Source organism: Myotis daubentonii, chromosome 1, assembly GCF_963259705.1.
Source record: "Myotis daubentonii chromosome 1, mMyoDau2.1, whole genome shotgun sequence".
Classification (NCBI taxonomy): domain Eukaryota; kingdom Metazoa; phylum Chordata; class Mammalia; order Chiroptera; family Vespertilionidae; genus Myotis; species Myotis daubentonii.
The window spans coordinates 6,283,191-6,309,130 of record NC_081840.1 but is presented as its reverse complement, the minus strand read 5'-3'; the positions used below and the strand labels follow the sequence as shown (position 1 = coordinate 6,309,130).

Genomic DNA, 25,940 nt, shown 5'->3' with positions numbered 1-25,940 from the left:
CATCCTTTCATTCATCAGCCAATGACTTACCATTCATTCACAACTTCATTTATACTTACAGCCTCTCATCATCAGCCAACGAGTCATCTACTCGCTACATTCATCCATCCTTCTATCCTCTTATCCATCAGTCAACCATTCACCCACTCACTGCAGCTTCATCTTCCCTTTCATTCTCTCATCTATCAGGAAATCAATCACCCATTCACTACATCTTTTTTTAATCCTCACCCAAAAAGTAAAGATATTTTTTTCCATTGATTTCAGAAAGAGTGGAAGGGATGGGGGAGGAAGGAAAGAGAGAAACATCAATGCGAGAGAGACACATCAATTGGATGCCTCCTGCACACACCTCAACCATGGCAGGAATAGAGCCTGCATCCCAGGTACATGCCCTTGACCCAGGAATGGAACCTGTGATCACCAGTTGTGTAGGCTGACACTCTAAACACTGAAACACAACAGTCAGGGCCCATTCACTACATCTTCATCCAACCTTCCATCCTCTCATCCATCAGCCCACCATTTATCTTCTCATTCAGATTTTCACCCATCTTTCCATCCAATAATCCAACAAAGCAATATTTAGTATTTATAACATGTTGGGCATTGGAGATGCAAAGATCAATTCAACATTGTGTTGCCCTTAGGGGCTCACAGTCTAGCAAGAGAAACTGACATGCCTATGAAGCAATGATCATTTCTGGGTGTAGGAAGATAATTCATAAGAATGAGAGAAAGTGGGTGTGCTAAGCCATTAGCTGTGACATAATTTATAACATTAAAAGGAAAGATGCTATGCATAACAATAGCAGGTAGGTGTTGTGAATAATAAGACACAATGCATCTAGTGAGGTGATGAAGACTATGCAAGCAAGAAAATTGTTGATGACAGCATATTAATGGAAAAGGCAGGGCATTAAAACAGCGTATGTGGTGAGGAATGGCATTTAGGTCATTTAAAAAGAGATGTTCATTTTTTAAAAGTGTGCATTAGACAAGAATTTGAAGGGAATAAAGAAAGATGGGTGCTCTGTCAGGTTGATGGATGACCTCATTCTCTAGGTCATGTGCTATTTACACGGTTTATATTAGGAACACAAGAGGGCCTTGGCTTGTCTTACCTAGAGGCCCAACCTCCATCCTCCATCCTCACAGGTGACCCATGCCCAGGGAGGGGCCTAGACACCCACCTGGCCCAACACCCCTTGCTCATGCAACCTTCTGCAGGGCCCTACATTGAGCCCTTCTGCCTATCTAGGACACAGAGCACTGCCAATAGGCATATAAGCATCTGCCCCCCGACCCTGATCAATCCAAGTGGGAAGCTGATGCCATTCCAAGGCTACAGATGGAGAAACTGAGGCTGAGAAAGCTGAAGTAAAATGGGAGTACACACCAAGCAATGGCAATCACTTGACAGCTTCCTGAGCCAGCGCCTCCCTGCCAGGTACAGTGCATGTAACAGGCACATGACTTGCCAAGAGCTATCCTCCCTGGTCCCCACTTTCTTCAGCTGGCTAGGTCACAGGAAGCCCAAAACAGGACGGAAGGTTCCTCCCTTCCTTTCTGCCTCCTATCCACTCCCTCCCTTCCTGTTTTCCTCTCTCTTTTCCTTCCTTCAGTCACTCATCCATTCACTCACTTGAATCAAATCAGATTAGATTTGATTATCTTATGTATGGACTTCAGAAGCACAACTTTAAAGGAATCATAGCCCTTAGTTCATAAGCCCTCCTTTCACAAGTCCACATTCATATATAATTTTTATTCCTCATTATTTTTTTTATTTCTTCCCAAATTTCATCTTTCTCCCTTCCTCTCACTTTTCTGTACATTTTCTCATTCTTATAAATTCAGGTGCATAGGATGCACCAGAGTCCTACATGCAACATCTTTATCCCTGGTCTATGCAGCTCCAACCCTCATTCATTCATTCATTCATTCACTCATTCGTTCATTCTTTCACTCGCTCATGCATTTGTCCTTTCCTTCTTATTCTGGGTCTTCTTTTACTTATTAGGTCTCCTGTGAAATTGTATTAGTCAAAACCCCATGTGCAAAATGAACCTCACTGGCCCATGAATTTATTTTCCCTTGCAATCTTTCTTCCCTGCATTTAGTCACCTTTTACATTCAGTATTTATTATTTAATTTATGTACCTCGATTGCATATATTTTACTGCAATGGCTGTTTCTTTGGCCAGTGTTTTCTTAATTTTTTATTTATTCTTTGAAAGGTGTAATGTATTTATCTATTTAAGGAGTATGTACGTAAACCAATTATAATCCCCGTTCAGACAACCTCTTAACTAGCCATTTATCATTTTGGGTGTTTATTTATTGTTTCCATTTTTGCCTTTTTTTTTAATTCTCATTTTCCCTTGCCCTAGACACAGGATCCGATGATCTCATCCATCTTTAGGACTAATGATGACCCATTACCAGCCCCAACAGGCTTTTCTATCTGAGACCCACCCATGTTACCTTTTTACGGGGGTTTTTGGTGGGGGGTTTTCCTTCTTTCACTAGTTTCATCTTGCTTTCCTCATCTCTTTCTTTAACTCCGATGCTTTTTTCTTGCATCTGTTCATGTTTAGGGACCACATGTGACATGCTCCCTAGAATGACATGAGCATCCATCCCATGGCAGCCCTGCCCTGGCGGATGCTGGCACAGCCGTTTCTAAGGCAGCCGCTCAGATATCTGTTCATCCTTCCTGTCACTCCTTTATTTCAATATTTATCTTTTTATCTATGGGCCTCAGGTGCACAGAATTGGATTAACCATCATCTGTGGTTCCTGGAGCCTTCTCAGCACCTGTCCGTGGGGCGCCCTTTTGCTTGTTAATTTCTTGTACTGGTGCTTGGCTTTAGGGTTTATTTAATTACATCAAAAGCCCAGTTTTCAATCGGTCATAATTTGGGGGTCAAGATATTGTCTCATTTTTTTGTTCTAGCATGGCCCTCTCTCTCTCTCTCATACATATGTGTGTGTGTGTGTGTATACATACATATATACATATATATTCACTTAATGTTTTTATTGCTTATATTCATCTTGTCATAATTTTCTATGCCTCCCATTCCTTGTTTTCTCAAATCATCATTTCTTATTCATTTATTCACACAGCCATTCCTCTGCTAATTCCGTCTTTCGTTTTAGCCACTTGGGGTTTTTTTACTGTGGAAACTCACTTTTTATTACTAATTATATTTAATGAATATTTGTTCATTATATTTAAATACTTATCTAGTAAGTGCCTTTCCCCCCACACACACACACATCTATTTTAATTTCTTTTCCTACATCTTTTTTCTCCCAGTCTTTTCTTTTATTTTCAAACTCTTTTTCTTGCTCTCTCATGGAACACGTGGATTTATTCTCTGTGTCTTTTGCGTGTGGTATTGTTTTTATTATTTATAAACTTTGGGGCCACAGATTTGAATTAATGTGGAAAATCAGTGTTAAACTAGTCCTATCTCATACATGGTAGTTGTTTGGCCTACTTATTTATTATCTTTCTTACTCCTTTTATTTATGTTGATTTTTTCCCCATCTTAATTGGTTTTTCTACCAGTCTTTCAATCTTTCTTACTGCCTTTCATTCTTTTGGAGGCCAGGCACCAGGGATTGGCTGAACCCTAACCCCCTCTACAACCCCCTCCTCATCAGTCAATGCAAATCTTTTTCTTCATTCTTTCCCTCATTCATGCCTTCATGCATCCATTTAGTCTTTCTACTTAAATTGTTGTTTTTCCGCTTCTGGATGACAGATGCAGCTAATTGGATACACGATAATCTGTAGTCAATGGGTCCTCCCCTCCCTGGCCTCACGGTGGTCCTCCCTTATGTGTGTCAGCTTTGAACTGTTTCCTGGGTGGGTGGGTGGTTGCCCATGTCAGAAGCACAGATGTGAATTAATCAGAGTTTGGTTCATGCACCCTCATTCTTGTTCCTAGAATGGCTCTCTCTTATATATTTATTTGTTACCTAATTACCTTCTTTAGATAATTTTTACATTTCTCTCCAACTTTCACTATTTCTCCCCTTCATTCTCTCATTCATTCTTTCTTTCTGTCTTTCTTTCTTTCTTGGAGCTCAGCTGCCATGGTCGGGTAAATCCCACTGCCACCTGCAAATATGCTCCATGGCCCCCACAGGCCCAGTCTCATTAATTCCTTCTGTGCTTCCTTCAACCACTCATCCATTCATTCTTCCTTCCTGTTTTCTTTCTTTTTATTAGGTATTTACTCCTCTGCTAGTGAATGGAGGGCTCAGATTTGGACCAGTTGTGATCCAATTTGTGAGGGCCCCTCATTACCAGTCCTAGCCTAACCCTCTGAGGATCTACCACTTGTTCATTTAGTCACTGTCCCTGTTTATTCTTTCTGTCTCTTTTGTTACAGCTTTCTATATCCCCTCTTTCTCACTTGACTTCTTTCATTCTCCTAGAACTTCTGCCCAGAGGGAATTCATGAACCTCTACCGTCCCCCCGACTCGCCCACCCAACCTCTCACCAGGAGTGCTGTCCTTAGGGTCTCCTCTCCTTGTTTATTTATATGCTTACTTTTTTATTGTCAGTACTGCAGTTTTAGACTTGGATTCACCCTACCCCCCCGATTCGTGGCAGTCTTTTACCTCTCCTCTTAGCATCAATACACCCATTAATGTACTTCTGTACCTAACACCTGCTACTTTTTCTTCCCTATTTCTGGACTTGTATTTAGATGTTTTATTTATCCTCTTGTTCTTTCATCATTTCATGCAACGGACCTCAGCTCCCAGGGACTGACAACGCAAAGCCCCTCACACCACATGCCCAACCCAGGGCCAGGTGTCTCACTGCTCGCTCAGCCTTTCTATTGCTCCTTTCTTTTTGGCTTTCTTTCATTTCAGTATTTATTTATTTATATGCACCCAGAGTTAAAAACCACTGTTGGTTAAAGTTATTTCTCATCTGTGGTCCCCTGAATCCTCCTTCCTCTTTAATTATTCTTTTAACTTCCTCTGTTGTTTATTTTTCTATGCCAGGAGCACCTACTCAAATTAATCAGCTTATAATAGCCCGACATAGTCCTTATATTTACTCATCTCCTAATTTTTAAAAGTTATCTTTCTAAGGACACGTATGTAATAACTTAGTCAATAAAAAACATTTTTTAAAGTTGTCTTCCTTCCTTTTCTTTAATTTTTTGCTTCTTGCCATTTTCTTTCTCCCTTTCAATCACCTGTCCCTTCTCTCCAGCATCTGTCCCACCTGGACGGGTCTCGGAACCTCACCATTGGTTTGTGGGGTTTTCCACAGTACCTTTCTCTTTATTTTTTTAATTTTTACCTTTTTGACAAAAAGCTGTACAATAAATGTACACATGCACATCAGAATTTGGAGATAAGTGTGCACTGTGAAACCATCACTACAATCTGTGTCATAAACTTGTCCATCGCCTTGAAAAGTCTCTTCTCACCCTTGTATGTGTTATTACCATTTATGATAACAATGCTTTACATAAAACCCACCCCCTCAGCAGGCGTTTACACATACAATACAGTACAATCACCATTGGTTTATGCATTTCTACTTCCTTCTTCTTTCCGTTATTTAGCTTTTATTCTTCTGTTGAAAAACTTTAGGTGCTCTCTGTTTGAATGACACATATCCCTTGGTCCATGATGACCTGATACCAGTTCGTGTGCGGCCTCATTTACACACTGACTCAGTATTTGATTGACTTACATAGTGCTCTCCATTGGATCTTGTTCAGCGTACACTCTCATTCTGGCTCGTGGCTTCTTTACCTATTTGTTTATTCATTCATTCCTTCGTCAAACCAATAAAATCACCACACCTTAGCCCTTTTTTTTTTTTCCTTCCCGAGTTAACCACCAAGACCAGGGTGTGCACAACCCACAGTCCTTAACACATTCACATGGCAGGAGCAGGCACAGGTATCGTCAAAGTTAGTGTAGCCTAGACCCACTGGGGACAGGGCGGGCACTCCCCCCCGGCCCTGTGAATGGCTATCCCATGAGAAAGCAGTTTCAGGCCCTGGGAGTACACACAGAGACACACACGTCGTACACGGTCTCCCCGGTGGGAAACAACGGATATGGAGTTCATTTTTAAATAGGCAGCTTTGTTTGTAGCAATATAAAAATATTTTGGCCTTTCAAGGCAAATACAAAAGGAATGACCCATTACCATTGCTGAGTGTCTCAGTTCTCAACAATAAAGAACTTGAAGAGGTTTAGCCGGACACCGTGAAGACAGAAAATCTGCCCGTTCTGTTTTCCAGACATTTCAAGGGGGTGAGCGAGGTCATGGGGGCTGCAAGCCCATTTGAAAGGCAGGTCCCTCGGCCCAGGCGCTTTCAGTGGCCTGTGAAGGCCCCCAGCTCAAAAGGGCACTTCCATCGTAGGCTGCCCTGAGCACAAGAGCCATAGGGACACTCGGGAATGAAAGGGCCATTCATTTCGAGGAGTGAAAGAAATTCTTTTAGGGTCTGGCACTCGAAGCCGCCTATAGAATTCTTTGCCACAACACAAGAGGCTGGAGGTCCTGCCTTATAGAACATGAGCCCCCCAAGGTCCTCATTCGACTCGCTTGCTGAGCGCCCACCTCCCTGCAAGCAGACCAGTGCTCAGCAGTCCCTCTCGCAGGGCTCGCCTGGCAGTGTGCGGAGCGGCGGCCCCCCACCCTCAGTGACCAGGCCACAGGTGTGCGCTCCGCTCTCCAGGAACTTACGATTTCGCAGGTGGAAGGTGCGGGGGCTTGTGTCTGAGGTCCCGTCCCACGACGAATTCCGGACGATGGCTTCGTCTGGAAAGACAAGGCACTAGTCACTGAAGAGAACCTCATCCAACTGAATGGAGCAAGGACTCCCCAACGCCTAGCCAAGTGTGGAACTGGTGACGCCAAGCATCTCTCTTTTTAATACACTGGTCACGCACTCACCTGCCTGCCGAGCTCCCCACCCCAACTTCAGCCATAGATGGAGAGGAGAGGGCAGGGGACAGCATGGAACATGGCTCCTGTGGTGGGTGCTGCCCATGGACTAAGTTCTGTTTTATGAAACCCCAGAGTGTAGGGCCACTGCTCAAGGGAGAGCTGCGCTGGACAACAAAAGCGTGGACGGGATGCTCCCTGGAAGGGCAGTCTGCCTGGCTGGAAGGGCAGAGCGGCCATCGGCGTGTGCTCAGGGAGATGTCAACAGTGCGGCCAGGTGGTGGCCAGGTGACCAGCAGAGCAGCAGGCCCGGGATGACACAGAGAAGTGGGTTGTGGGCGGCATTAAGGGTCACTGCCTTCAAGCATTTGCCTTAAATTTTGAGTTTAAAGAACGTGCGTGGGGTAATGGCAGGTAGGTCATGATAGAGTTTTCCCTCCGGGCCCACGGGGACTGGCTCCAGGACAGCCCTCAGATACTGAAATCCGCGGGTGCTCTGTCCCTCACCCGAAGTGGTGTAGTGCTGGCGTGTCACCCACGCACACCCTCCCGCAGACTTTAAATCACCTCTAGGCTGCTTGTCATGCCTCATACAGTGTAAATGCTGTGTAAGTAGTTGTTACAGGGGATTGTTTAGGGAATGGCGACAAGAAAAAAGCCTGTGTGTGTTCAGTAGACGCAGCCAGCAGCCACTGTAGGCCTCACGACACAACACACGTGGTCAGCAGCAATGTGACTATTTTCCCAAATATTTTCAATCCACGTGGGGCTGAATTCATGGGTGCAGAACCCATGGATCCAGAGAGCCAACCGTATATTGGCTCATCGATTGTAACAATGTGCCACACTAATGCAAGATGCTAATGACAGGGGAAACTGGGGGTGTGGGGGTTGAAATGGAATTCTTTGGATTCACCACTGATTTTTTCTGTAAACCTAAAATTACTCAGAAGAAATAGTCTATTCATTACAAATTTTTAAGTGAGTGGATTTTGAACATACATTGACTAGAGTCTAATGAAGGTAAGTTGGTGTGGCCAACAGGTGGTCTGCAATGGCTGAGGTTTGAACAGGGGAGAGGGCGGAGCCTGAGACTGGGGAGAGAATGAGAGGGCGCAGGCTGCCCCTGGCCCTCCAGGGAACCCCAAGGAAAAGGCTCTCGCCAACTCCCCTGCCCTGACGTAAGCCACTGGGGATACCCCTGCTGCCTTTGCCTCTCCATTCCCTGCTGCATCACTCACTGGGGTCCCCAACATCTGGACGGGGCACTGGGATACACCTTTTACCTCTAAACCCTCCTCAAAACTCCTTCCCTGGTCTTGAGCTTCTCAACCACTGTTATTCCCTAATGGGTTGCTTTTCTATCCAAAAAAAACAAAAAGTCTTTTAAAAATAAGTACTGATGGAGCAGTTACTGCGCGTGAGTGACCGAGGGCGGACTGGATATCTGAGGGTTCCGGGACCTCTGTTTGTGCGGGATACCTACCCCCTGAGAGGTGCCCCGCCCTCCCAGGAGCCTGAGACACCTGTGGTGGCCCTCCCACCACCCACGGGGCCCTCAGAGGACAGAGGGACTCCAGAGCCTGAAACTGCAACAGGACAGACCGCGGGCACGGCTACTTCCCCCCGGACAGGAGCAGGGAAGTACTTGGGGATTGTTCTGCTCTCTTAGGTAGTTTAATGGGACCTGCTTCTGCTGGGGGTGGGGGACCATGGGCCCTCAGAGTTCCTGGTTGCCCTGGATGAACTTTCGTGCAGGCCCCAGGCTGCTCTGGGAAGACGCAGGCCTGGATTTGCGTGTTGTGCTAATAACACGGTCCTGGGCTGAAATCTTAACAAATGTCAGAGAAGCTGCAAAGGTGAGCCAGTGCCTGGCGCCACAGGAAAACACGAGGCCCCCTTACGGGGTCCAGAGGGACAAGTGTCATACACTGGTGCCTGGGAGACCTCGCAAAAGGGTGTGCAGAGCTCCAGATCCACCCAGAAGGCACCGTGGACACACCCCCTATCTCCTCCCCGGCTTAATGGGGTTAGAACATTCTGGTTCAGCATCCCAAGATCTTTAAACTCACTCTTTTCTGGAGGCACATGGAACCTAAGTGATCTGACCTGTCTTTGGGGACAAATCACTGGGTGTTTAGAGCCGCCCTGAGACGCAGGTCTGTGCAGAGCTCATTTCCTGGACCTTCGTGAGGGCCAGGGCCCTGTGCATTATGGGCCCATTTACAAAAATGAGAGCGGTAATTGGAACATCTTTTGAAATCCTGTCCCCTCTCTCTGTCGCCGGCCCCCTCAGCCGCCTCACCCCCCTTGGTGGGTGGTGAAGGATGTTTACATATGCCTCTTCCTGGAATTTCACTCTTTGCTCCAGGAGTGGGCAATTAGAGAGAATTAGGGCCTATTTGGCGTATGGGTACCGTTAATGGATAGAATGGCAGAGGCAGCCTTGGGAAAGGCAGTCTGCTGGTCTAATTGAAGCTGGCAATTTTTTGATTCCTTGTTTCAGCTCGCAGGTATTGTAGTAACCAAGGTCACCAAACAAAGCGCAGCCCACCATGGTAATGACGGGTGCAGCCTGACCGAGGCTCCGGGAGCTGTTTGTTGGCGCCCACTGAAGCACAAAGAGATGGCTGGGAATGTTTGCAAAGCTGGGGCTGAGGCGCGCAGCGGCACAGGGCCGCTTGCTGATCACTTCTCCAGAACTTGCCACCCCGATGGCTTCTTCAGGAAGTTCTCGGCGGAGCAGGCCAGGCTGCCAACTGGGGTGTTGTGTGTTGCCAAGGGTCTCGTGACCCAAAGGCCCAGGGCGAGCCACGGGGGAGGTGTGGCCGCCGCACCCTCCTGGGACTGCAGCCACGGGCCGGTCTCATTCCACAGGGACTGCTCCACTGCCCAGAGGTTTTCCAGGACTGGCCGGCGGCCCACACATTTGGAAAAGTGCTCCATAAAATGCAATCCTCGCACCACACAGCCTCTTGGAGCGAGTGTGGAGCGTGAGCACTGTTAGAATCTGTGTTCACGAGAAGCTGACCGGGAGGCCGGCTACTGGCTACAACCCCATCGCCAGGCTGGTCGAGCGGAGCCAGTGTGACAACAGGTTCACAGCCAGGCCTGCCACCCTAAAGTACATCTCTTGGAAGCTAATGGACCAGTAATCTCAGCCCCTGACTCTAAAGACCCAGCAAACAAACAGGCCACGGATGACCACCGAGGAAGCCGGAAGGGTCCCAAAGCAACAGGGGAACTCAGATAATGGTGATTAGGCACCGCCCCATTTCACAGATGGGAAAACTGAGTCCCAGAGGACTGGAGACAGGGGCCAACTGCAGTCAGTGCCATGCATAGGCTGGAACCAGGTGTCCAAAAGGCCTCTTAGGGCGGCTGCCTGACCCTGGGTCCCAAGAAGCTCTCCTCTGACCAGTCCCAAGTAGCAGGGGTGTGCCTTCATCCCAGGGCCCAGCTAGGAGACTTATGGGGGCCCAATCTGGACACTTGGGACCTCCGACCCGTCCTCTGGTGAAACAGGGCCCGGCCTGTCCAATACTGATGCCCAGGCTTCTTCTGCCTCACGGATTATGCACACCTGACAGGCTACTGCCTCACTTTACAGATGGGAAAACTGAGGTCCCGAAGCCAGTGGTCACAAAGACACCAGCCAAGACTGAGACCTGGGACTCCTTCCTCTCTTGCAGGGGCTTTGCCCTGGTTCCCAGGGAGGGGACTCAAGCCCTCGGGGCAGTTTGGGGCAATGGTGGCTCTGTTTTCCCTCCATCTCAACAGGTCCCCTTGCTCCGGGATGTTCCTGCTCCGGGGGTCCCTACCGACTCTCCCCAACTTTCCTGATCCCGGCATAGTTCCATGGATCCCCAGGTCGTCAGCCCTGGCCACCCTAAGAGGCCTTTTGGACACCTGGTTCCAGCCTATGCATGGCACTGACTGCAGTTGGCCCCTGTCTCCAGTCCTCTGGGACTCAGTTTTCCCATCTGTGAAATGGGGCGGTGCCTAATCACCATTATCTGAGTTCCCCTGTTGCTTTGGGACCCTTCCGGCTTCCTCGGTGGTCATCCGTGGCCTGTTTGTTTGCTGGGTCTTTAGAGTCAGGGGCTGAGATTACTGGTCCATTAGCTTCCAAGAGATGTACTTTAGGGTGGCAGGCCAACTTCTTAGCCTGGTGGGAAGCACTCTCTCCACCCGGGGGTGGCCTCAACAAAGGGCCAGGAGGCGGCAGGAGCCACGCAGCTGCGGCCCTGGACGGCCGGCACAGACATGCGGTCAGCCTTTGGCCCCCTGACTGTCCTCCTTCCCCAACTTTCCATCCTGGAGTTTTGTCCTTGGCCCCATTCTGTCTCTCTGGCTGTCTCTCGGGCGTCGGGCCCAGTTTGATCAAATTCTTGTTTATAGGCACAGCCACTGATTCTCCCTCCTGAGAATCTCGCAAAAAGAAAGCCCTAGAACAGGGAGCGCGAGCACGGCCGGGGTCACGCGCTGGCATGGCTGGCTAAGCACGCCTTTGTGTCGCCTCTTGTCTGCGTCTCTCAAGACACACACAAGGGCAAGGGAGCCCGCGGGGGCAGCAGCCCCCAGAGGGGACACACACACACACACTCCCACACCCTCCTCCTCAGGGGAAGGTAATTGAGGTTTTCTTCTTTTCATCTGAAGAAAAGGCACCTTCTATTGAAAGAATGTATTCACAGACCTGGGAAAACTCATCTGCACTCAGCCCTCCCAATTACCCCAGGTGGCTGTTCTCCACGGGGCTCCCCCACATTCCATTCTGCCCGCGCCTTTGTTCCCAGCTGAACCGGCCCTGGGAGCTCCCAGGCTAAGAGTCTCCTCCTTAAGCCCCTGCCAAAGGCCCTATTCACTGCGCAGAGCGACGCCAAGCAAAAGGTGGTGGGGAGCCTTCCTTGGCCCCGACCCCCAGGATGGGGGATTTAAGAAGTCTCCATCTGGATTTTTTTTCTAAGCCCAAAGAAATTGGAGAGCAATTAAGAGAGTCATGTCTATACCCTCCGCCATCCTTTCCCTTAATTAACTCCTCTCTCACACACATCCCCCCAAGGTGGGGCCACCCTGGCCTCAGCCACCCAGCACCTGCTCTGCTCGCTGGTCCCCATGGCCACCGAGGACTTAGGCGGGCAGGGAGCTGAGAAGACAAATAGAGACATATCTGGAGACTTTCTAATCACCCTGAGTTCCCCCAACAATGGCTCGAGCGATCCGTTTTCCAATGAAGACCGGAATATGGGTCCAAGTGTCTAAAACGCACTAGGGAGGCACTAGAAGCGCCAGGATGTATGGGCACCTCAACGATGCCCCTCTTAGGTACCGGGCAGCTGGCCTTGGCAAAAGTAGGGGGTCTCCCCACCTCTACTGGCCCCAAGTGAACTTGGGACCCCTCTCCCCGTCCCGTCCTACTGCAGTGCCCGGGTACCCAGGAGGGTACTGTCCAGGGCTCCCTCCCTTCGCGCCTTTCCTGACTCCGAGACACTGAGCCGACACTGCTGGTTTCTACACTGGCCATGGCCCTGTAACCCTGTGGGACCTTAATTTGGGTCCGTTCTGTGTAACGCCACCTTCCCTTTTTTTTTTTTTTATTCAAGGAAAAATTGTGTAAATTCTGTGTAAAGCTGCCTTCCTCTTTTCAAGGAAAAATTCATTAGCAAGCTCATTAGAGATGGACAGAGTCTCCTTTTCTTTCTGGACGTCAGATTGCACATAAAAACACGGCTAAGTTTCTGCGTGTAAATGAATGAATGAGAAACACATGCATCGCGCTGCCCTGGGTCTTGCCAGGCTTCGACGTGACCTGGAGAAATGTGCTTGGAAAGACATTTGGGGTTTGAATCACGAGTCAGGAGGCACAAGGGCAGGGACCCTGGAGGCTGCACTCAGCCCCACAAGCAAACCTGCAGGTGGGCAAACGGGGGGGTGCCAAGAGGGAGCTGGGTGACACACGGCCCCTCTCCCTTGCCCCTGGGGAGGCAGGCGGGGCGGGAGGGCCAGCTTCCAGACAAGGCCACCGCCTCTTCCCCGACATCTGTGCCCATCCGGAAGCATCCGGGTAGCAGCAGACCCCGGGGAACAGCTGAGTATAAGGACAGAATGGCCAGAAAACTGCCACCCACCACCACGACAGAGTCCTCTGGCTGTTCCGGGCCTCATGTCTACCCCTTACTGCTCACAGGCGGACCGATCCACCAGAAAAGAATTCTCCTGAAAATGTTTTTTGACGCTTAACAACAGCCCTTCTGCCATTCCTGGGATGACTGGGATGCAAGGCTGATTTACGATACATTCAACGTCTTTCATTGAGAATTTGATCTATTATTATCTATTTTGTGCTTATGCCACACGAACCCCAACACGTGTATTTGCCTAGAATTGACCATTCACAAGTGTACCTGAAATACAGCTCGGCCCAAAGCCCGGCCACCCTAAACGACTGAGCAGGGTGAGGGGCCAAGTCTGGAACTGGCTGGGCACTTGCTCTCACCTTGACTCTGCCCCTCAGCTCAGCCTGCCCTGAAGGAGTCCTGAGATGGCCCTAAGGAAGAGTCTAGAAGCCCTGGGCATTTGTCTCAGGCTAGCTCCACGGACCTCTCCGGTAAGCTCCGGATCGAGCCCCCCAGGAGTTCTGTGTAAAGTTCCCGCCCCCGCCTGTCTTCCTCGGCACCGTGTTTGCAGGTGGCTTGGCAAATGCCAGCTGTGGAGTAAATATCACAGGGCACCATCTTCCTGGGGCCCCTCCCTGGGCTTAGCCCTGGGCACACACACCCCACCTCTCTCCGGCCTGCCGGGCTCCCCCAGGAGCGAGAACAAGCACACACGGGCAGCAGTGCCCAGGTCCGCGTCCCTCGCCCCTCTCTGCCTACACCGATGTGTTTTATTTCAATATCCGCGCCCCGGTTCCATTTCGGGGAGGAGGCGGGGCTGTGAAGGGGCTGCCTGCCCTGCAGATGCCCTCAAAAGCATTGTGGGTGCTGCGTGGGACCCCAAGGCATCTGGGGGACTGAATCTGATTCACCCTGGCCTACAGGTCTCCCTCACCTCCCGGCTGGACGCCTGGCAGTCTGCGCTCATCGCTCACCCAGCAGCTCCCCCGGGAGCAGCAGACGAGAGGCTGGCCAGGCACAGGGCCAGCCGCTCACCAGGACACCCCCAGTGTCCCTCAGACCTGATCTCGGGCACCGCAGAAGGACCCCCGCCCTGAGCGCCCAGGCGGCGTGAACGAGGGAACCGCGGAGAGACGGATGACGCCTGGGCTGGTGTGTGGCTGCAACCCCGCTTTCTTCTTCCTCCCCACCATCACTGATTGTGTGTAAACAAACACAAACATTCCCGTCTCGCTGCAATTTCAGGGGGAAGGAAAAGAGGCCAAGAGGAGGACTCACTCAAAACCACTATTTGATTAAAGGACATTATCAAAGCCTCGTGTGCGAGGAGCCCGCATTCTCTCAGGGACTGACGTTGCCATGGCTTGGGGCAGAAATGTTTTTCTAGCTGCGGAGCAGACAGGCATGCCTACTGCCGCGTCTCCACAAGTGGGGGGTGCTCGAGAGAGAGAGCAGTGCGCCCTCATTCATCTCATGAACATGCTCAGTGAAGCTTTGTTGAGGACCTATTATGTGCCTGACCCAAGCCGGTTCTCGGGGCCCAGACTAGAGTTGGACGCTCCTCACTTACCGTACAGGCGGGGGGGCGGGGGGGAGGGGTGCCCACAGCATCCGGTCAACCAGGTGGCCCCGTCACACGCTGGCTTGGTGGGGCTCCAGGCAGCAGCCAGATTCCCAGGCCCCGAGTTGGAGTAGAAGGTCGTGATCCCCCCAAGCTAAATGTGTACATTCTTGAATGTGAGGTGGACTTAACACATTTCGTACCGCTCAGGAGTTTTCTCGTGTTTCGCGCGCCATCTGTTAAGGACCGCTCACCAGTGTTCTCGTTTTTCACACCCATGGAAAAAGCAGCGAATCTAGATACTTATGTAAATTTTGTTTGGTCCCTCTTCATAGAGGAAAATGTTTTACGCAGTACCATACGTTAAAAAAGTACCAGGAACGTTAATTGTTTAATTGTTTAAGTAAATAAAAATGTTATAATTATTGAAAAACAACACCTAAAGTGAATTATGATGATTTAAATAACGTGCAGTTTGCCCAAAGACGTGCGGTCCCTGGCGCATGTCTTAGAGATTTCTATGCGGTACGCAATGTGTTAAGGAAATCTTGGTGTGTTTTAAGAAAGCAAAACACTCACCCCAAACCAGGACGGAGGCGAGAGGCTGGGAGTGGGGTTGGGAAGGAGGGCTTGGTCCAGGGCGGTGTCCTCCGGGGGCTCTTCTGCCTCTTCCGTCAGTTCTTCAGCTGACCCGGCCCCGGGTCAACCTTGGGGAGGAACAGAAAGTTAGAATACAGCGAGGCCAGCACCCCAGAAAAACCACACTCCAAGAAAAGGCAGAGCGGTCTCACCAGAAGTCTGGTTTTCGGTGGAGGGAGGTGGCTCGTGGGAATGAGCAGTGATGGGAAAAGCTGAAGGCCTGGGTGGCAGTTCCCAAACCAAGTGGAGACTCCTGGGGTGATGTGGGGTGAGCAGGGCCGGGGACTCACAGGGGCGGGGCAGGCCATGGGATGACCTGCTTGGGGACAAGGGATCTGTGAGGGAAGGAGGCAGGACCGAAGGTCGCGCAGACCCTGGGAAGCCAGGCAAATTAGAGTAGGTATTTGAGGATGTTTGCGGGAGGTAGCATGCCAGCGGGGGCTTGTCCCATAGGCACTGGGGGCCTGTTGGCAACCTGGGCAGCAGGATGGAGAAATGGCTCCTTGGGCTGTGGGGTGTCTGGACCTAGCAGCAGGGCCAAAGGAAGCAGGTGAAAGGTGGGTGACGTAGCAGCGGGAGCAGGTAAGACAGCGGGCTGGCAGCTGAGGCCCACAGGCTCATAAGCCAGGTGAGTCAGGCACAGAGAAGGGGAAAGCAGAGCTCCTAGTGGGCAACAGACCAGGGGAGGAGCCGCCAGGTAGAGCAGACAGGTAGGCAGCCAAGCGGAGGCAGAGCCTACAGAGCTCCCTGGAGGTTCCCAGCCACCTATCCTTTGCATCGGACAGTCTCTAGCCAAAGAAAGGAGCTAGATTTAGCCCCAGGCGGGAGGCAGCTATCATGGAGGGAGGGGTCCAGCTCAAGGACCCCAACTCAAGAGGGAGACCATGTGGCCAGAGCCCGAGGGTACACATACCACATTCCGGGGTGCATTCAGCTCTGGGCTGAGTCGGGGAGGCAGAGAGGGCAGGAGAGGCTGGCTACGTAAAGGTCACCGGCCAACTGGCCCAAAGGCAAACCAGGCCAGCCCCTCGCACAGTCCCGCTGTCCTGCCTTCTACAGAGCAGTCGCTGCGCCAGTGCTGGGAGGCCAGGCCGCCCTCGGCAACGACACCCCCCGGCCCGCTCTCCCGAGGGCAGAGGCCATCAAGGGACCGGCTAGTGTGGCGGGTGCTCAGGCCGGGCCGGGCTATGGGCTAGCTCAGTAATGATCAACTGTTGGATGAAGGTTGGCCGCGTGAGTGAATGAAGGGGCGAGACCGGCAAGGCCCCTGCTCAAGTGGGGGTGCCCACCCCTCCCTAAATTGAAATCCCCTCTCCATCCTTTTGACCTACATGTAAATCCTAGCATCCCAACAACTCCTCTAGCAGCCGAGGTCCTTCGTTGACTCACCTGCCCAAACAAACAAACATCCCACATACTTTTACTGAGCCCCACGTGTGCCAAGCTGGTGCTGGGACACCCAGAGGAGGTGTGGGCTGGCCTAGGGCACCCCCAAAACACTGGGTTAGGAAGTGGCGATGGAGGGGTGAGGGAGGAGAGAAGGTGGCATGAAGAACAGAGGTGGGAACAAGCAAAAACAGGAAACCGGAGCTCAGAATAGCTGGAGAAGGGAGAGCATCTCTGGGTCCTACTTATCCTCTAGGATCCCACCCACCTGGCTACAGCCTCCTCCTCCATCATCGGACACTCCACGGTTGACTTAAGGATGGATGTGGAGAAGCGTGGGCTCTGGAGGTCAGGGGTCAACCCAGGAAGTCACCCCAGACCTCTGAGCTGGAAGAGTGGGATGCAGGGTCCCACGTGAACAAGCAGGTGCCACCCCTAAGGGAGCTGTGAGCTCAGACCCCTCTGCTGGCGAACACAGAACAGCTAGAGACCAGCGGGCCCGGAAACCCGCAGGAGGGGATGTGGGAGCCAGTTCCCCTAGGGCAGTGATGGCGAACCTATGCCACGCCTGTCAGAGGTGACACGCGAACTCATTTTTTGGGTTGATTTTTCTTTGTTAAATGGCATTTAAATATGTAAAATAGATACCTAAAATATAAGTCTTTGTTTTACTATGGTTGCAAATTTCAAAAAATTTCTCTATGTGACACGGCACCAGAGTTAAGTTAGGGTTTTTCAAAATGCTGACAGGCCGAGCTCAAAAGGTTCGCCATCACTGCCCTAGGGCCAGGCAGCTGGGGCTCCAGGAATAACACAAACCCCCAAGATCCTGGCCAACTAATGCCTTCCACCCCTCCTCAGGTGCTCAAATGCTGAAATAGCGGTGACCTTGGGCTTGTATTTTAATTATCAGTATGAATTTGAGGTGAGAAGGGTCCTCTGGATTTTTTTTTCCCTATTAAAATGCATCCTCTCATTTAGAAACCCCAGAAATTGTTCTATTCCTTTCCTCTCCAGTCCCCTCATCTGAGCAACATCTGGGTCACCTCTAAGGTAGGGCCTTCAACCTTTTTATTGGGGAGCCGGGTGAGAGCTGGTTTTGCTAACTTGGGAAGAGGGCAGAACTCTGATTCAGGCCTTCAGCTGACAGGTAAGTGAAGGGAGAGGCGTAAATTTCCTACTAATCAAGTTTTCTCACTCCAAGCACCTCGCTTCCCTCTTAGTTTTTTTCCATTTGGCTGCAGGTCTGGCCAGAGCCTGAAGTGTAATTAAAATAACCTAATTTAACTGATTGATCTGCCTCGGGGTGGGAAATGTCCAGAACTGGAGACACACAGGGCAAGTTTCAGGCTTTGGCCAGACCTGCTGACATTAACGGGCAGGGGGAGTTTCAAGTATCAGGATAGAAGGGGGTTCAGGTGGGACGCAGGCCGTATGAGAGGGGATAGGACATGTTCTGATGCAAGATCTATTGTAAAGTCCCCTGGGCAATCCTCTGGTGCTCTGAACCTCACTCTCCTCAGAATGCGGGACCAAAGTGTGAACCCCAAACCATGCCCTTCCAGGGGGGTGCCTTTGTGATAATCCCCTGGGCCCTACACCTGTGACATGGCATGCTTTTCATGTCCGGTGGATGCTGAAACAAGTGAGGTGCATGCTGGAGTGGGAGCCCTGGACCCCATGGCCTCATCTGTGAGTGACTCCCCACAGGCAGGCAGCCCCTGGCCCAGTGCAGCTGCCCGCCGGGCCCAACAAAGGAACCTTCTGCAAAGCAACTCTCTCCGCAAAGCCGCCTCCCACGTTCAGCCCCACGCAATGGGCCTCGCCAAGGCTGAAATGAGGAGCAAAGGAGCCATGGGCCCCGGCCCCGAAATTACAAGTGTGGCCTTGGGACCATCGCCTCTGCCCTGCAGACGGCGGTTCACCTCATTATGATAATCAGTGTGTTTTTCCTTCACAGACAAAGAAGGCTCCTTACGAGAGGAACACTGGAGCCCAGCAGCTCCCTCATTAGCGGCTGCAGCCTCTTCCTTGACAAGGTCCAAGACTAGCCCTGTGTTCATTAAGGGAAAAGGGCGGAAAGTGCAAGGAAACTGAAAAACACAGCTGGGGGGAGGGGAAGGGCTTTCTGTTGGCCATTCATTCATTGAAAGACTATGTGTACCTTCAGGACTTAATCACCAGCCGAGGGGCCAGGGAGAGTTTAACCAGGATGAAGGCGGTAAAGAGGTTAAACTTGAGAGGAGTTAAAACCCCAAAACGGGGCAATTTGATTTGAAAGCTTCCTGGGACTTGTCACTTGGATCATTAATTTAAAACCTTTTTCCTGTTTATTTTAGCCCAACCCGACACTAGAGGAAACCTTTCCCTAGATGTGTTTTCCGTCGATGTTAATATTTTCTAAGTCCCCTTCCCTACTTTATTGTCTTTGGTGCCTTTTCTCATTCTTTTCTTTCTCTCCCACCTCTTCCTCCCCTCCTCCCCCCACTTCTTTCTTCTCTCTATGGTCCTCCCCGTGGGAACTTTACCTGTAAGAAAATCTGCTGGTGGCTCTAATTGAATTTTCTCACGAATACTTTAATGACCTTATTTCAAGTCCCTCAAATAGTGTCTGGTTCTTACCTGCAAGAGAGTTCGCCAGACCTGCCAGGTGAACATTATTAATCCTATTTTGCAACTGAGAAAAAAGTGGCTTGGAGAAACTGACCGAACTTAGGGCCTCAGCACTAGGTGGGTCAGCCAGGACTCAACTCCAAGGAGGGATGGTGAAAGGCAAGGTCCAGAAATTGGGAGCTCTGGCTACCTGAGGTCCTACGAGAAGGGATGCTGGGTGGGGCCGGTGTCCCTGTGGATTCTAGAGGGAGTGCATGTCAATAGGTGTGAACCAGGGCCCAAGAGCCACGTGAGAGGAAGACTGGAAATGTGTCCACGTGTCCATGAGCTGGAAACTGCCTAGGCTTAAGCTACAGAAAAGTCATTACCTTAGTGAAAGCCGCTCGACGGAGTAGAGAAGGCAGGAGGCAGTGGATTGAAGAGGAAATTGGAGGTGAGGAAGGAAGACAGCAAGTGGAGACAGGCCTTTGGAGAAGCGTGGCTGCGAAAGGAAAGAGAGAGACGGTAGTGGCCAGACAGGAGGAGCCGGAGGCTCAGGCTGCAGAGAGAGCAGTTAGGAAGTCGGAAGGGATAACTGGAGGCTGGAGGTGAGACAGGAATGACCAGTGCACAGGACACCTCTTCCTTTACAACTCAAGAGGCAAGGGGGGTGCAAATGCGTGTGGACCCCAATCTGAAGGACCCCTTGACAGCCTCAGATCCCCTGGGAGGCGGTAGGCCAGCCCCGGGTCGGGACAGGGAGTTGTGAGGTTCAAATGAATTGACAATTGCAAAAAGGCCTTTGCAAATGGCAAAGGAAGACTTAACGTTCACTGTATTTACTCGCTGGTAGTGGGAGGCCTGAGTTTACAGCCCACTCAAATCTCACTGGGGCCTGGATTTCACTGACCATAAATTATGCGTCCTTACATTAAGGATGTAAAAAGCAGTGGCAAAAGCCTCTGGAAGACAAAAGGTTCCCTCCTAATAGCCTGGATTAACTCAAAGCAGATCTCCGCCCACTTCATTCGTCACCTTCCAAGTCACCCTTCCACCTTCATTTGCCATATAATCCAATCAGGCCCTTTCAGAGGCCCGGGAGCTATTGTCTACACCAAGCTGGGCTTCTCAAAGCGGCCTGAGTTGTTTTTGTCTTGTCTGGACAAAACTGCTTGGCTTAAAAGGGGACGAAAAAAAGTGCTGGTCAAATGAGGACCCCAATTAGCTTCCAAGAGACTGTTTGCATCATCTTTGTGTCACGTACCAGGCCTGGTGTGCTGGGCATATTGTTGGTGTTCAGAAAAGGTTTGTTGAATTAATTCTGTTTTTATTCATTTTGAAATTTATTTATTGAGCGCACACACTCACAGCACCTACTGGGTGCTAGCCCAATTACTAGGGCCGGGCATGCGAACAATCAGAGTGTTAAGGACCTTGCAATTTCCACAGCAATTTGCAAAGCACTTTCCTAGTAGTTACATCATTTGGTCTTCAAAAGCACCGTGTGGGGTAGATAAAGGCGGGTGGGGTTTTTTTTTATTTTTAATCCTCATTTAGACCATGAAAGGAACTGAGACCTGGAGAAGTTAAGCGACTTGTGTAAGGTCACACCATTATTGAGGTAGAGCCAGCACATGGTAGCAGCATTGGGGCCACCCAGACCCCCAAGGCCACCCTAGGCAGCTAGGATTTCAAACAGATGGTCCTGCTGTCAAATGCTTGATTAGAAATCAAGAGCTCTGAGTCTAACTCTGGGCCAGGGAGGTAAGAGGTAGCTACAATGTCACCCAGGGTCCAACTCTGACCCCTCGTCTTGCCAGCAGTATGACAAAATCCTTACGTTCCTCCAGCCTCAGTGCCCTCACTGTAAATGTGAATAAATCCTGTCCCATAGAAGGGCCATTCAATCCCCACCCACCTTTATAAAATTACTCAAGTCAAGGCCAAATTCATTCTTATCTGTAAATGATCATCACCTATATGTCTGACAGAGAAATAACATATTCAAAGATCATAGAAAGTGCTCTGGAAATGACTGCATGCATAATTGATGTTCCTATTCAAGTCAGCCCATCACCCTTCTTGGTGGCGCCCTACCTGTGCAGGAGAGCCCCGTGGACAGGGGCTGGCGGAGAGCTGTGGGGAAAATAAACAAGAGGCATCAGACAAGTGACACTGATGGGGATGGACTGACCTATCAAACTTTCAACAAATGTTTGCTGAACACCTCCTCATGCCCAGCCCTGCCCCAGGCTAATTTGGCTCATTTAATACTCACAACAACCCTAGGAGGTTGCTCTTCTCATCACCATTCCCCGGAAAGGACAAGGATGCCCATGACATCAGGGCTCATGCTCATTCCAGAAGCCCACCACGGCTTTGGAATTGCCAGTGAGATGCTGGCGGAGCCCTGGGCCCAGGTCCCCCTCCTGAGAAGTTCCCAAAGGGGTCCTTCTATTCAGGACATCACCCGGGCAACAATAGGGTCAGCTGAGAAAAACTGACACATTCTTGGGGAGGGAAACACTCCAGGTCGCTGGCATATTAACACAAGCAGAGACTTACAGGACAGTATTCATAGCAATAAGCACAAGCATAGCAAAGGTCAGGAGTGAATGTCCAATGCCCCCTCACTAGGGCATTGGATTAAGTCTTTAGCCAAGAGGAACAGCTGGTTGGTCAGTTCTGGTCCTCTTCAGCCTCCGTGGTCCTGGTCCTGGGGGGTCTCTGCCAGTGGCTGCTTGGTATGCTGGTGGGATCCAAAAATGGGCGCTCCTGAGGTCTTCTGCAATTGATCAAAGGTTAAAGGAACCACTTAAAAGCCCAATTCTAGGTATTAATTAAAATTTAAATGAGTTAATTATAACTAAAACTAATTAGTTAAAATTTAAAATTGTCCTTTAATTGCTCATGGGTCTGGGGGTAGTGGGAGGAGTGTGGCTGGGGTAGATTTGGCCGCCATGTTGTACATCAACCACCACAAGGAGGGGTTGCATACCATAAGGTGGAGATGAGCAGCAAGCACCTTGGCAGCAGCTGGGCATCGACAGGTGGTCCTTGAAGACAAGGAGGTGAATGGTGATGTCATCCCTGAAGAGAGAACCTATAGCATAGGAGGGGGCCATATTAGAAACCATCTTGATGACCTCTAATGGCCAGCGCAGGAACAGCAGAGAGAGGGAGGGGGCAGTCAGAGGGAAAGGAGGGGGGAGTGGAAGAGAAAGGAGGAGGGAGGGGTGAGGAGGGAAGTGGGAGGGGTGAGGAGGGAAGAGGGAGGGGTGAGGAGAGAAGAGGGAGGGGTGAGGAGGGAAGAGGGAGGGGTACAGAGGGAGGAAGGAATCAGGAAGAGGAGGGGGTAAAGGGGGGATGAGGGAAATGGGAGGGGAGGGGGAAGGGGAGAAATGGGAGGGGTCAGAGAGATGGGAGAAATAGGAGGGGGAGGAGGGAGAGCAGAAATGGGAGGGGAGGAGGGAGAGAAGTGGAAGGGGAGGAGGGAGAGAAGTGGAAGGGGAGGAGGGAGAGAAGTGGGAGGGGGTAAGGAGGACTTGATTGACAGGACACAAGTGTTAACTGTGCGCACGCGCAAACTCAAGCCGAATTTGGCGGGCTGAGAACATTTGCAGGCACCGACCGCTAGGGGGCGCACAGTCAGCTCCAGAGCCCAAGAGCACAGCCACCTGCGGAGGGCGCCTCTCGCCCCTCCCGTGCCTGGCCCGCAGCTGCCAGGGCAACAGCTGGCATAGGATGGGCGGGAGAGAGCCCAACAGGTCTCAGGCTATGAGGGTGGGCACAGCCCACCTCAGCTCATCACACAAGACCACTAAGTCCCCTAAAACGCAGGCACGCCATCACCAGCCAGAATCCACCTGTGGACATGCGGCAGCACCCCCACGCAACCGCCCAGAGGGCCTTCTGTGTCTCGCAACAGTGGGGGTCACCAAAGAGACATGAGGATATCAAGAAAACACTCGCCATAAGGGTCTTTCCAGAACATGATTCCACTTTTAATAAGTAAAAACACAGAAAGCTTGGCCCCGACCTTCGGTAAGTCCAATTAAACAAATTAAAACGTAAAAGATCCCGTTCTCAATACAACACTTTCACTCATTTCAGTGGTCTCTGGACACATGATACAAAATATGGTATTCTACAAAATAATATAAAGGCGGCCAAAACCACCGCAACTCATCCAAACCACCATTGCCTCCCTCCCCCCACCCCACCCCCAACCCCAATCTAGCCTCCCTCCCTTCTCCACAACAAGAATTCCAAGACCCCGCACGATGGCGCCTAATTGACTACTGCATGGCCTCTTCATCCGGCTCGGATGAGCCACACCTTCCTGAGATCCGAAAACCGAAAACCAAATGAAATAAACTAATCCGCGTCCACGCATTTCCACGACCCCCAAGTCACGCAACCAGTGTGGATCAGGGCATCTCCGCCCAGCGCGAACCCTGCAGCCGTTCCCCAGTGAACCTAGGGATCTTAAAACATTCCCCACTTGGGTAATGAATACAGAATTCTCCAGTAAATCTCACGCCTGACCCCCTCCAGCAGAAGAACAAAGGCCACCTCCCCTCCCCACCCCGCCCCCCAAAATTCCGCAGTGCCACCAGCGCCCTCTGGCGGCCATCAAGAAAACATTCCAGAAACCTGCCACGTAGCAACCCGCTAGCGCCCCCCCACACACACACACAAACGCACGCGCGCGCGCGCGCGCGCACACACTCACACTCACACTCACACACACACACACACACAGCCCGCCATCCCTGAGTGGGGAGGGGGTGGTATGGGGGGGCTTGACAGGGACAAAGGAAATGGCAAACGGCGACTTTATCAAAAATCAAAAGCCCGCAACATGACAGAATCTTCCAGAGACCATCACGCAATGCTGAAAGGACCCTCCGACCCCCAATTCCCAGCTCAAGGCACCCAGACCTCCCAAACACACCCCCTTTTCTGCTTTTTCCTCTCTTCCCTCTTGCTTCCCAGACACAGCCTTCTCTCCACGCCAACCCACCCCCCTTTTCTCCCCTGCCAGGACCCCCAATTACTGGGCCCTCCCTCCATCCGCCCTTCCTACAGAACTGACCGTGGGGGGCTTCTGGCAGGTTTGCACTTGGGCGCCATCTCTCTCCACCGTTAACAAGGAGGTTTATCCGAGTGAACCCAGATGATATCGGTTAGAAATTTTACTCTTCGTTTTTCACTAAAGCGGGCTCTGCACTCAATCTGAGTGCTTGCCTCGGGAATCCCTGGCGGGTAAGAACCTCTACTCCTCACGCCCACAGGCCACCAACGTGCTCAGCAGAACCTGGGGGGTGGGAGGACTATGCCCAGGAGACCTTTCTCTTCGGGTGCTTTCCCCCCCTAATCCGCGGGGCATGCAGAATGCGTCGGCCGCCATATCTCCCACCATTTGTGGTTCGAAAGGTAGCTTTAAACACAGAAAATCGGGGCTTTGGACCCCAGTGACTACGGGACACGGGATTCCGACATGGGTTTGGGGCCGATTCCTCCCACTCCTCTTCATTTAAGCCCCCACCACCCTCCCTACCCTCATGAACTGGACGAAAATGGGGCCCTGATTCCCCCCCAAAAAAATGTGCCTCGAGATTTTCCTTCCTGACAGCATTTTGTTGCCGATGCTTGGGACCAGGCGAGGTGGCCACCTTTCAGAGAAGGTCCCGGCGGTTGTCCTTCGGCATGTCCAGGAGGACAGCGGCCGACCCGGACGAGGGTGTAGCCTTTATTTTGCACATCCTTTCCGCCAAGGATGGCCGACGACTCACCTGGCGGGGAGATTCTCGCGTGGGAGTCCCGGTTCTTCGGAGGAGCTGCGGCCCAGGCCAGCAAGGCAAGGCGCGCTCCATCCAGCTCGTCGCCGTCTGCGCTAGGGGCTGGCTGGGTGGGGTTTATATGGAGGCGCAGAAGGGGTGGTCTCTGACGTCAGCGCATTCTGCTGCAATGCGCTCATTTCTCCAAAAGTGATTGGCTGGAAAAATGAGCCCCCCAGATTCTATGACAAATTGCTCTAGCCGCACCCAGATTGCAGCAAAGAAGGGAGGAAAAAATTCTGCCGCAGTGCCCCTCGCCGCCATGACCAACACCCAGTGCTCACGGGTGTTTTTTCCCTCCACGAGCCCCGCTCGCCACCCGGGCCATTTGTGTGCACCGTCTTCCGAGAGAAGGGGACCAGGGGTGTTTTTTCGCGGGTGGGCCGAGGGTAGAGCGGGGCTCCAGGGGTGCTCGGGCACGCACCTGGCTTTTTCGGAACCTCTATTCGAGGAGGCGTCTTAGGGAGAGAAAAGGATGCTGTCTGCGTATTGTCCTGGAAAATCACATCCCCGGCAAGATAACCGATTCCCAACCGTAAATCGGCGCCTGCCACCCCCTGTCAGCCCACCCGCCCATTTCTGATCGGTTCCCTTTGACACGGGAGACTAGGCACACAGCGCGTTCGACTCCGAAAAATAAAAAATAAATGAGGGGAAAAAAAACAAAAAACGGGTTTTGAGTCCAGGCTCTGCTGCTCTTTACAACCCGTGTACCCAGAACCTGCAGTACCCCCTCCTCTGCTAGGGGGCCCGTTTCTCCACGCTAACAAGGCGGTACCCCCTAACGGGATTGTGATAGGAACCTACGCCTGAGCTTTGTCCCTCTAGGGACAGGACTTTTCGCGGTCTGTGT

The 25,940-nt window shown here is 51.3% G+C and overlaps 1 long non-coding RNA gene across 4 annotated transcripts in view; it reads right to left on the bottom strand.

Annotated features, from left to right (window-relative positions):
• LOC132229918 (uncharacterized) overlaps positions 1 to 25,176 on the bottom strand; it is a 38,227-nt gene extending 13,051 nt beyond the window's left edge. The window contains exons 1-7 of one of the 4 annotated variants that reach the window (XR_009451754.1): positions 25,043 to 25,176; positions 22,243 to 22,347; positions 21,342 to 22,029; positions 18,029 to 19,746; positions 15,419 to 17,909; positions 15,207 to 15,334; positions 6,747 to 6,821 (exon numbers count right to left, since the gene is read on the bottom strand). This is a non-coding gene — a long non-coding RNA (uncharacterized LOC132229918). Of the gene's footprint in view, positions 1 to 6,746; positions 6,822 to 15,206; positions 15,335 to 15,418; positions 19,747 to 21,341; positions 22,030 to 22,242; positions 22,348 to 25,042 lie in introns of all 4 variants that reach the window. The other 3 variants (XR_009451755.1, XR_009451752.1, XR_009451753.1) reach the window with 3 other exon arrangements.
• Positions 25,177 to 25,940: the final 764 nt, after the last annotated feature.